The sequence below is a fragment of the Nycticebus coucang genome, chromosome Y (assembly GCF_027406575.1).
Source record: "Nycticebus coucang isolate mNycCou1 chromosome Y, mNycCou1.pri, whole genome shotgun sequence".
Lineage (NCBI taxonomy): Eukaryota > Metazoa > Chordata > Mammalia > Primates > Lorisidae > Nycticebus > Nycticebus coucang.
The window spans coordinates 33,544,615-33,557,865 of record NC_069805.1 but is presented as its reverse complement, the minus strand read 5'-3'; the positions used below and the strand labels follow the sequence as shown (position 1 = coordinate 33,557,865).

Below are 13,251 nucleotides of genomic sequence, written 5' to 3'. Positions count from 1 at the left end.
TAATATTTAAACTCATAAAAATTAATCCAGTTGTTGTAGAAATTATGTGAGCATGCTACCCTCAAATGCCTATTTTCACCATTCAGTATGCGTTTATCAGAGTTAGACACTGATTTTAGGAGCTACTAAGACAATCAATTTTCTTCTAAGAAAATCAGCTTTCATTTGTAATACAATCATGTGAATTTTATAGGTAGTTGTTTCTGATATGTTTTGAATGAAAGCAAATGACTCGCTCTAGAACACAAGAAAGTTTTCCTTTTATTCTTTTTTTCCTTAGCCTTTTCAATATTTTATTTATCATATTAGCTTGTGTACTAAGGCTTAGTACATACAATGAACTGCATGAATACCCAGAGTACACCTCACAGCAATATATAAAAAGAAGCTTATAGACACATAATATTATTGTATTAAAAAAATTATGAATATGTTAACAAAATTTTTCAATATCAGGACAAAATTTTATGAAAAATAAGCCTTTATGGAAGTTAAAATAAAAAATAATGTGCAACAATTTTCAGTGACTCACTGCTATAACCCATTTTTTTCTTAAGAAAAACCATCAGTTTCAATAAAATATCAAAGCCCTTAAAGACATTCTTTTTGACTTATTTCTTCATATTTAATAAAGTTATCACATGTCATTTCTGAAGTGATAAGATTTCTCAGTAGCCCCTAACTTCAATTCCCCACAACCAAACACTCATTTGTTTCTTTTGGTCAAATAGCATTAGGCTAAATCAAAGAGGGAACTCAATTAATAGAAAAACAAATGTCTTTAGCTTTTGAATTGTTTCTTTTATAATATCATTTATGGAAGGTTTTATGAATCCATTTACCCAAGTTTATTTTCTACTTCATTAGAATAGCTGAATTCTCATCATTACATAATGTTTAAATAAATAAGTAGGCCATAACTAATTTTTTTAATTAAGAAAACATTCATCACATATTCAAATTATGTTGGCAAGTTCTTCAAAAATTTGTTTTTTAAATGTCGAGTTGATTTTCCAAATTTAAATGCCGTTATTAGTTTTTAGTTGTGAACTTCCTGAGAAGTCATTTTATACTTAATGTTAAGCCCATTATGAGCTGTTTGGTTAAAAACATGAAGTCTTGGGGCAGTGCCTGTAGCTCAAAGGAGTAGGGTGCAGGCCCCATATGCAGGAGGTGATGGGTTCAAATCCAGCCTCAGCCAAAAACTGCAAACAAACAAACAAAAAAACATGAAGTCCTTTGGAAGAATACAATCATTTTATTAAACAGTTATTCTAAGTATTATTAATTTAAAATTCCCTAAGAATATTTGTTCTTGGTATTCATGAGTATTATTACTTCTTAAAATAGGGCTAAAGGCAGAAAATTCAATTTTATAACTTTGAATATGCATGTATTTGAGTAGGACAAATGTATATTTTTAAAAATGAAGCAGATTTTAAAAATTAATTAGACTGCCTCAGGCTTTTGAAGATATCAACATACTTTTGTTTGATGTCTGATTTAGTAGAAATCCAAAGGACTTTTTTGCATTCATTATATGTGAGAGCAAATCAATTAAAATACTTTTGACGTGCCTAATGAAAATAAAAAATCTTAGACATTTCTGATAAAATTTTCATACATTAAGCCATTAAAATTTATGCTACTTTTCATATTATTTTTCATAGGAAAAATTTATGGTTTGTTCTGTATCCTCACACTTCACAAAATGAAAACTTGACGGTTTATATTATGGAAGTGTTCTTACAAGTCCATCTGTTTTGATGCGACTATCCTTATACACTGGAATAAGTGTTTAAATACATCAAACTTTGGTAATGTTTACAATTTTCAAATTGTAAAATAATGTAAAAAATTAAAATATAATTTGAATAAATTTGTTGAATTTTTACTTTAAAAGTTTTAAATTAAATGAATATTACTTTGTAGCATTATTTATATACTGTTCATGGTGGTCTAATTCTGACATCCTGCAATACCATAAAATTTTATTTAGGAAAATTTTATGTCTTAAGTGAAAGGCCTCAAGAGCTCTGCGCCTTGAACAAATACATTTGGGACAAAATTAAAACAATACTTAATGTCAAAGTTACAAAATGAAAGAGAATCCATTCAAAGAAACTTATTGAACTAACTTAACAACACCATATAATATGCTTTGTAGTAAAATAATATCAGACTAGTTGAATGTCAGTATATAATAAACTATGCTTTGGCAATTGTTCTCAAATAACATGAATACTTAAAAATGTAAACATGTGAGTGATAGGCTAATAAAGCAATGTTTACATGTGCTATTTTACTCCAAATCCAAATTCTGCATTAATATATTGGTTTCAATATTACGTTTGTTCTTAATCCTTATTTAGAGGTTAAGTTGATAAAGGTCATGGAGATTAAATAACTAATCCCCAAACACAAAACTATCATGAGTAGCATTATTCAGGGAAGGCAGAAAATTATAAGTCACAACTAGCTTTAGATTCTTAATTCTTATCTGTAAAATAAAACTTCAGAAGGATAGAGACCTTCGTGATATTTGTTCATTGGCAATTTTTATGTGCTTTTGACAGCCCAAGCACAAGGGAGATACTTAAAAGATATTTGTTGAATGCCTACACCTGTGCCTCTTGGACACGATAATTGCTTTCTCTGAGTATTAAAGTACAGTAATGACATACAGCTCATGGAGTTGTAAGAATTGAGTAAAACAATGCATGAAATACACTTAGCACCACTCCCTTAACTGAGTTTCCAAACACCACTATGTTAGTTCTGGATATACATTTTGATAAAAGATTCTTGCTCTTATTTAAAGGCTTTATAAAAAATAAATCCAGACCCCAGGTTAGGTCAGAATAATGGATACTTATGAAATTCATGAATATTAATGATTTAACTATACGATTGGAATTGTTAGTACTTTACCAACATTAACTCTTAATACCTTACTTTTACAATTTTTCATATCTATATTAAAATGCAAAAGGAAAACAAGAAAACTAATTTTAAGCATGCTAAACTTTAAATCTAAATTATGATTTAATACATAGTACATAATCATTATAAAATTATTATTGAAATGTTTTCATTATTTTTTGAACTTAATCTTTGAGATACAGTGTGCATTTTACACTTAACAGCACATCTCAATAAAGATGTTAAATTCTCATAAAGGAACAATTGACCTTCATTTAGACTTCGCAAAATTTAATTCAAAAATTAGACTTATATACTCATGGTATCACAAACATACTTATAAGCTTTCCAATAAAATATTATAATCATTTAAATAATTACTTGAAATTAAATATAACTGTGTTTGGGGTGTATTTTAAATGCTTCCTCATGTGGCTAGCAGCTGTCATATACTGTAAAGTGCAGACATATGAGCTAACACGTTAAGAGCAACCAGATTTTAAAAATACATGTTCTGAATGAATAAATGAATATACAACTTTTTAAAACATGTCTGTCATTTAATAAAATTAGAATCAGCGGTGCCTGTGGCTCAAGAAGTAGGGCGCCAGTCCCATATACCGGAGGTGGCAGGTTCAAACCCAGCCCCAGCCAAAAACCAAAAAATAAATAAATAAATAAAATTAGAATCTATATTTGTGTACTTTTATGTAAGCTATTGATACCAATATTTTATGAGGAATAACAATTTTACCTCATCTGATTTTCGATGCTCCATCTGTCAATCCTTCACCAAAGTGTCCATATAAAAATAGCTTCTTATCGATTATAGATCTGACTCTGTCCATAAGTTAACTCATCATTTTTAATAGATGGAAACAACATTCTCCACTAACATTTTCTATGTTTTTGTGTGTGTGCATGTGTGTGTGTGTTGGGAAGTACATGATAATGTCTTCAGAAAAAAAGCTAAATAGGTGGAATGTACCATGGGGAGTAAGTTGTAGAATTAACCTGTTACACAAGAAAATATAGCTTCATGTTTGAATAAAAAGTATGTTTTTTTCAAATTGAAGGTTATTTATACCTGTAACAGTTTAGTACCACATGCTACAATAATTTATAGATATGGAAAAGTGAACACATTTTTTAAGCTATAAAAAGAAAAATAATGAGAGTTAATCAAGAAGGCACAACTGATTCACATTAATTATTTTAGACTGGGCCATTATTGATTATTGTGCCCATGGTATTTTTGCATCTAGCTCTCATTTGCAATGGTGTCTAATTTGACATCTAGCCAAACTTGACCTCATTCTTCCTATCTTTGACTTAACATCCTAAACTGCAATTCATTTGTTTTCTTTTAACATCATAAAATAATGATAAAATTTGAAATTTGAATGAGTATATAATTGCCATTGATTGACAAGCGGTGAATGAAATTATAAGATGTTCTCTTTATAATTTGGTGAATTTGTTCAAACATTGCCATCTGTATTTGCTGGAAATCCAAGAACAATATCTCAGCTACAAATTGATTGTGCCTGGTAACTCAGCTGGTGGAACATGGTGGTAATTTAGGGAGAGATGATCGTTCAATTACTTACAAATTTTCTCATTCATAGGCAAGTGAGCATTCCAAAGGCAATGCAACTACTCACAATTCTGGGTACACTCTGACATTTCCAAAAAAATTCAAAATGGTCTCTGAAGCTACTGACTGCTAGGATTCCATTATATATTTTCATGGTTTATAAAAGTCTTAGTGCAATTTTAAAGATAAATGTGAAAATTCTTAGGCAAGACAATAGGATGATTACAACTGTTACTTTAACAAAAGGTGCAATAATAAAAATGCTTGTTTAAAAATTATAAAATGATTGACAACTACTGTGATTAATTTCAGTGCTTGAAATTTGAAATGTATGATAAACTTCATGTTTTTTTCTAATACCCCTCAAATATAACACTATAGAAATTTTGTGTATAAAAAAAAGAACAAAAATAGAACATATCCTATAATTAGAATCACTGTTCTTTTCTAAGTGTCTAAGTAATCACATTTGAAATTCATATTCTAAAATAAATGTAATGATGTATTCATTCAGTATTAACAAGTATTTCATAAATAATTTACTGAAAGTATGAATAAATTAAATTGAATTACTTATAAATGTAAAATATCTTTATATTAATAAGACTTAAAATAATTAAACAGTAAAAAATAATTTAGAAAATATTTATAATATACTTTACAGATATATATGTGTATGTGTAGTATATATATTTTTTAATCCGAGGATGTCTTTACAAATCAATAAGGAAAAGAAAACACTCTACTGGAAAAAATGAAAAAACAAGTGGTAAAAGATAACTTATGGATAATGCGCAAAAAACAGACAATATTTTCTGTCTCATCAATAGCCATTAGAAACAAAAATTAAAATAATGAAAATTACCCAGAAGGTGTCCATTACTGTACTGGGAAACAACAATTGTAGAGTTTCCTTGTATAACTTAGAAATTCGTCTATTCTTTTGCTTCCAGCTGAAGGCAACTTAAAATTTATTCTGTATCTCTATAAATTAAATTATATTGTGCATAATTTTACAAGAATGGTACCATACTGAACATTTTCATTTCAGGCTTTTCTTTCAAGGCTTTCTTCACTTGGCATAATAATCTTGAGATTCATCCACGTTATTGATTCATTGTAACTTAGAGAACATATTTATATATTTGCATATGTAATATAGATGTCATGTGCAAAGCAGTAATCAACGTAAGTATATATGCATATATGTGTGTATGTTTACATTTTTTTGTTGTTATTGATGGTCATTCCCACTAGAGGGTAGTCTTGGTAGAGTTAGAAATTTTGTCAGTGTCATTAACTGTTGCAATTTAGTGGCTAACAGCCCTTGGCACACAGTAGACAATAGAAACCTGTTAAAAGTCTTTTCGATGCCTGTACTTACAAAACTTTATCTCCATATCTATTATTTTTCTTAAGATACATTTCAAAATTGAAATTATAGATTTCAAAAGTCAGGACCAATTTTCCATTAACATGTATGTAATAAACAAAACGTGGTATGACCATACAGGAGGTTAATTCAACATTTGGAAGAGTTTAATAGATTAAGTACTATAACCTAATTTTAAAAGTTTGCTTTGAAGAATTTGTGTGTGGAATGTATAAGAGATTATTTGTATTTCTTTAATCTGTTGGTGTACTTTTTTCTCAGAGAAACAGAAATGTGCATTTATATGTGTATATGTAAAACACAAAAAAGGTGTTTATAACAACATTTTAACCATTATACATCTTTTACTTTATCAAAACCATACAATGATAGATGATATGTCTCTTTTTTTTACTGTCTTTTACTCTGTTTTATATCTTTTAATTTCTACAGAGAAAATCAGTTATTTTTATAATAAGAAAATGCAACCCATTTTAAATTAAGTTTGTTCAAACATATAGCTATATTTATTTCCTTGGAAATTGAGAGTGTAACAGGTAATTATTTGAATTTCATTGGAACTAAAACATCTGGACAGGCTATCCACAAGATAAGGGACATCAATGGCTAATAAATAAGAAAAATGTCCAGTCTTGCTAATAATCTAAGAAGCACAAAATTAGATTAAATAACAATGAGCTACCATTTAACCCATGGAATCATTGACATTAAGTATAATTCCATTTAACCCATAGAATCATTAACATTAAGTATAATTCCTTTGCTATATGATTGTTATTGTTGTGAGTTTTAAAATATTTATAATAATACTAAGCTTCTTAGAATGTGGTCCGAGAAATAAGAAAATCATTGTCCAGCAATGTTTGTAATACATTATTTAGCAAAAAAAGGAAAAATAAAGCAAACACAGGATTGGTATGTATAAGAAGATATTAGTAGTTTTAATCTTTGATGAAAGAAGTGATTATTTAATTTTCTCATTCATATTTTTATTGTGTTTTTTCAAGTTTTTAAACATAATCTAGTTCATATTGTAGAACAAAATCCAATTATTTATTTTCATGTAGTTAAATGTTGTGTCCCTTTTATGTTGACCTTACAAAACTGTGTTAAGGTTATTGCCATTTGTTTCTTGGCTTAAGTATCACCCAAAAATGATTGTAAGTCAGATTGTTTTATATTTTGTAGTTATATGTTTCTGGCTTATAAGATGTTTGACATTCTATTGTTCTCTTTTAAAACATTTCTCCCATTCCTGATCAGATTCCTAAAAGCTCTCCTACGTCATGATTTCCTACAAATTACTTATCCTCTCCTTGTTCACATCTATAAAATGGGACAAATGTTAGCACTACAAATGCAAAGAATGGACGTTTAAAAATTTCACGAGTTTTAATTACAGCTAGCGTTTACTGAATATGTATTAAGTTTCCAGAATGGAACTAAAATTTGATAACAGAATTATTTCATTACCCTCTAATTATAATAGTGTATTTAGCAAATTCACTGCTGGTGAAAATATTACTATTTCAAAAATTTTGTAATTTCCCAATGTCAAATATCCAATAAATGGTAAAACTATAATTTAAAGAAATAGAGTCTCATTTGAGTTGCCCCGTCTTTTGTCTCTTACAAAAGTCTCAACAAAGGTGTGGTTCTCAATGTGTACTATGCACCCGTTCAGTGTGGCTGTCCTTCTTAATGTTTCTTGAGCCTCTTGGTTTGAAACTTCACTTGTTAGATCCATCACTGTCATCATATAATTATTTATTTGATGAAAATATTAATGATACTTTACATAGAAAATAATAGACTAAAATTCTACTTCATCTATTGGTGGAAAATAACTCAAACAGGTTACTTAAAAATATGACAATCCCTAATAAGTATGCAGAAGATAATTTTTAGTGAATTCAATCTCCCTGAGTATTCACTTGGACTTGACATTATAAATATTTCACTGCCATTCCTTAATAGCTGATATTTTTCATGTTTTGTACTATTGACTTCAGAATAATTTATATTAAATAAAATAATAATCATAAATGCTATATAATTTATGATAATTTATAAAAGGAGACTTCAATATTCAGTATATTTGAAGATCTAGTGCAGCACATAGTTACTTTTTAAAAAATAGAATCTATGAAAATAAATATATACCTTCCTTAAAAGAGACTTTTATTTCAAAGTACAAGACTTTAGAATATTTTTCAAGTTTTTCTCCTTTTTCTTAAATAACACTTCTATCAAAACAACAGTCTTTATTATGCCTTTTACAGTTAGAGTTTTGAATGTTTATTTATTTATTTTTTGACTGACAATATAATTGCATAGTTTCAATGATTCTATAACTTCTCAAGACAGAGAAGCACAGTCTTCTGTTTGTGACCTGTCTACAGGACAAAGTCTGTACAGAGAGAACCTTTCTGGAACCGGGCACAGTTTATTCTCAATGGCATTTTATAACGAGGTCACCGAACTTAACAAACATCAGGAAAGTCATGCTTTTAAGAACATTTTCTATTTTTATTTTTAAATCTCTAGAAAATCACTAACTCATAATAGTGAATATTTTTTTTTCGTTTTTTTTTTTTTTTTTTGGTCTTCAACTAATGTTCCTGAAGGGGAAGAAAAGATTTTGCATGCATCTGGTGATAGCTTTTTACCGGTTTAATCAGCTTCAAAGGAGATGGTTAAAATCAATCATACGCATGTCACTTATTGGGTTTATAATGAAAATATGATAGACCATTGGTATAATGGCCATTAAAAGCAGATTCAAAATATAATGCTTCTTTTAACACGCAGTACTGTTTTCTCCAATTAGTAACTTGTAATAAAACTATGTGAATCTTTGATAACGTAAATGGATTATCATTTTAATTTTTATCTTATTAATATTTTAGGATCTTTTATTCTAAACATATATAGCACTTAGAGATGAAAGGTTTAATAATGTTGCTTAAAATAAAACAAAAAAGAAAAAATTTTACATTTAAAGAACATAGCATTGATATTTGATTCTCAATTAGAAACAAAATTAAAAATTAATTCTGGCTACTTTTATTGAATTTATCTTTCTTGATACAGAATAAGTATGAATGAAGATTTCTTAAATAACTTCCCATGGTTTCCATTCAAGAAATGAAACTCATTTCATTCAAGTAATGAAAATGGAATAAAGGGAAACATGTTACTGGAGATTTATGAATTGATATTCATATATTATTTTTAAAATATTTCTACCTTGACTTCAAAGTAAAATTTAATTGCTTACTCTATGAAAGTTATTTCTCTGGGGAATTAAATACATTTTTTCAGGTATACATGAAGTAAGAATTCATATATATTCAACTTCAGTGGCAGAGCTCAATATGAATAAGTGAAAAATTAACAGAAAGTAGGACTCATCCAGTATACACTCTCTCATTTTAAAGATGAAAAGAACATAGTGCTTAAATGATGAATTATATTTAAAAGCCATAGAGCTACTGTTATTTCCGTTGGGTGTCCCTGTAACTTTACAGAAAAGAATGAAGAAAAGAAATGAGCTTATTGCTTATATCAATTTATTATATTAAACCATGTAAATGAGAAAATACATTAAAAAGGGTATGATCATTTTATGTCAGATACAAAAAGTTTAATAATCCATATTTATATTTTTAAATCTTTTTGTATTTATTTATTAGTATTATTTGTCCTATCAAGGAAAGTTACATAATATTATTTTGCATACAGATTTTATATAGAAAGTATCTTCATATGATTATATCAGCATTCTCCACAGAGCCACAACAAACTGTGCGTGTATGTGTGTGGGGGGTGGGCGGGAGAGAGAGAGATTGCTTAATTTTAAAGTACTGGCTCATAGGATTGTGGAAGCTATAGGCAAGTCCAATAATGGCAGGCAGACAGCAGCCTGTCTGAGACAGGAGCAGAATTCCTTCTGCTCTAGTAAACTTTAATTTTTGCTCTTTAAGGCCTTCAACTGATTGGATGAAGCTCACCCACACTGTGAAGGGTAATCTATTTTATTTAAAGCAAGATGATTATAAATGCTAATCATGTCAACAACATATATTCACAGCAACATTTAGACAATAACACCTACATTTTTCAATAAACTGTCAAAGAGACTGACCAAAGCAACTGAAAAAGTTTCAACAAAAATTTTTCTCCCAGCTAATTCCATATCCCAGATGAACAAAATCCTCTCAAATGACATCTATTGAATTGTACATGATGACATAGTTGTACATCAGAGCAGGCCCAGGATTTTAAGGTGACATAGATTTATAGGCCCTGTTCCATTCATTTAATCTATAGAATGGATAATGCTATGCTGTGCTCAGTACTATGTCATTAATAAAATTCCTGGGTCAATGTATTTTTTTCTGTAACTTTATCAACTACACCAAGAACAAGGACCTAATCGAAGCCAATAGGAATCAGGGCACTCTTTCATTTTATTCATACGCTATTGCAACCTGTCCTTTTGTAGTTATTTTGACTTATTTTCCTAATACTTGGGAAATAACTGCAGTTACTTTGAGATGCACTGTATTGATTATTGTATTTAAGTGGAGACATCTTTATTTGTAAAATTTATATTCCAGATTGTAACTCTTCTTTCCTTTATTTAATAAATTTTCACATCTTCTCTATCTTATCTCTGAAATATTTCCAATTTTTTGGTCTTTCTCAATCTTCACAGTACCACCAAATTCAGTCTCTTAAGGCTCTGGTTTAAACTACTAGGATGTATTTGTCATCAAATTCCCTGACTTTAAATATTTTCTTCTATACTTTGTTCTCCACAATGAAAATTCTTTTCATAACATATACACGCATCCAATTACTCTTTCATGTAATAAAAATCTCTCAACACCTAATAATCATTGCATGAGAAAGTATAGATTTTTAGCAAGACTTAAACTTTCTTCCCAATTACCTCCTTTCCCATCTGACTTTTGAAGATATACTTCCTAACTTAGCCTACTATTGAGTGGAGACATAATTTACAAATAATTTTATCCTTTATATTGTACAATTGCTATGGTTTGGATATTTGACACTCCAAATCTCATGTCGAAATTTGATTCTCAGTGTAGAAGGTGGGGCTGCAAGGGTGGTATTTGGGTCATAGGGACAGATTTCTCATGAATGGCCGGGTGCCATTCTCTCCAGTAGGGAGTTCTCACCATAGTGGCTCCCATGACATCTGCTTATGAACAGAGTCTGGCACCATCACTCTCTTCCCTCCTGTCTTTCCGTGTGATATCTGCATACTCCAGCTCCCCATCATTTTCTGCCATGAGTGGACGAAATCTGAAGCCCTTACCAAAAGCAGGTGCTGGCTCCATGCCTCTTAAATAGCTTGGAGAACAAGGAATGAAACAAACTTCTTTTCTTTCTTTCTTTCTTTTTTTTTTTAACAACAGAACCTAGTCTCTTTATTATTAAAGTCACTTGGGAAGGAGAGGGTTACAAAAATATCCCGAAACCTGTACACGGTAAGAGTGGAAGGAGGACTACACGGGATTTGGGCCATGCTGTTAACCCGCGCCTCCCTGAGTACGGGCATTTCCCCGAAGAAGGACATTTTCTAGTCAGGAGAGAAAAAGCGAACTTTGGGGTTAATTCTCTCAAAACTCCGAGGTAAGGGAGAGGCAGCAGTCCTTAATTTTCCAGGATCCAGCCCGAACTCTCACTTTAGCCCAAGGGGAAAAGAACGGGTCCCGCCCACGCCCGGCCCGATCCGGAGCCGGGGCCTGCAGCGACCCGGGAGGATAGAGGCGGGGCCGGGTGGCAAAACCGCCCTCCCCCCTCGCATGTAACACCGCGATCGCCCGAGAAAGACGGCTGAGTTCTCCCACCGCCACGCAAGTCGCGGGGGAACGGGCAGTACGAATGCTGCCGCCCCTCCCCGCGGAAGGTGGGGAGCAGCAGTCGGCCTCTCTCCTGTGGGCTCCGAGGGGCCGGCCCGAGGAGGTTGGGCCTGCTTGGGGGAGCTGACTTCACACCCCTCCCCCTCCGGCGACCAGGGTGTTCAGGGACACCCCGCCCGCTCCAAGTGAGGCGGGTGGGGGAGGCAGCAGAACTGACCGGAGCCTGCAGCAGCGCGGGGCGGGGAGGGAAGCGCGCACGGGCGCGCAGCCGCCACCCCCGCGCGCCAGCAAGGCCCCCCACGCTCAAGGGCGCGCCGGGCCCGGAAAGGGAGGAGGCCGCGCGTGGCACTCAGGAGGGCCTACTCTAGGCTTCTGTCCCCCACCGCTCACCCCCCAACCCCCTCCAACCCGCTCCAGGCCTCGGACTCCGCACTGACCTGACAGGCCGCGACATGTTCGCTGTTAAAACAGGACGGAGTAGAGAAGCCAAAGACCAGGACCTCCCCCACCCCGCGCGCTTGGCGCCCCACCCCCCCCCCCAACTTCGGCCGATGGGGCGGGTGCCACCGAACCCCGAGCTGCTGGCTTTTCAAACTCCGTGCTCCTTGGTTCAGGGCCCCTGGATGAGACGAGCCCTCCGCTCCCCCGTCTCTTCAAAAATCGAAACAAACCTCTTTTCTTTCCAGATGCCCAGCTTCAGGTATTCATTAATAGCAACCCACAAAGAGACTAAAACCTTATGATTGCTGTACATATGTTTAGCAAACATCATCCATCAACAAACATGCTTATTTTTTTTTCTGCTGAGAGCATTTAAAGTGTATTCTCTTAGCAATTCTCAAGTATATAGGGTTATTAACTATAGTCACCATGCTGTACAATACATCTCTCAAATTTATTAATTCTATTTATTTGAAACAGTACTTTTTGAGCCACATTTCCTTAATCCCTCATTCCTCAGTCCAGGCAAACACCACTCTGTTCTCTGCTTCCCTGAATTCCACTTTTTTTTAGATACCAAGCATAAGGGAGATCATTCAATATTTGTCAGTCTGTGCCTGGAGTAGATATCCAGTAGTGGGATTGATGGATCAAATGGTAGTTTACTTGTAGTTCTTTGAGGAGTCTCCGTATGGTTTGTACTATTTTGCAGTCCCACCAACAGTGTATAAGCAGTCCTTTCTCTCTGCAGCCAGGTAAGAATCTTGTTTTGGACTTTAAAGGTCATTGAGAAAAGTGATATCTCATTGTGATTTTACTTTGCACTTTCTTGATGATTAGTGACTTTGAGCATTTTTTCATGTGATTTTTGGCCATTTGTCTATCTTATTTTGAAAAGTTGTTTATGTCTTTTATCCACTTTTTATTGAGGGTTATTTTTCTTGTTTGAGTTCTTTATAGATTCTGGATATTAGCCATAGAAGAATAATTAGGACTACAGGCAA

At 32.6% G+C, this 13,251-nt stretch overlaps 1 long non-coding RNA gene across 1 annotated transcript in view; it reads right to left on the bottom strand.

The window, feature by feature from the left end:
• LOC128579190 (uncharacterized) overlaps positions 1-12,292 on the bottom strand; it is a 34,112-nt gene extending 21,820 nt beyond the window's left edge. Inside the window, exon 1 of the long non-coding RNA XR_008378064.1 lies at positions 12,244-12,292. This is a non-coding gene — a long non-coding RNA (uncharacterized LOC128579190). The remainder of the gene's footprint in view (positions 1-12,243) is intronic.
• Between the last annotated feature and the right edge of the window lie 959 nt (positions 12,293-13,251).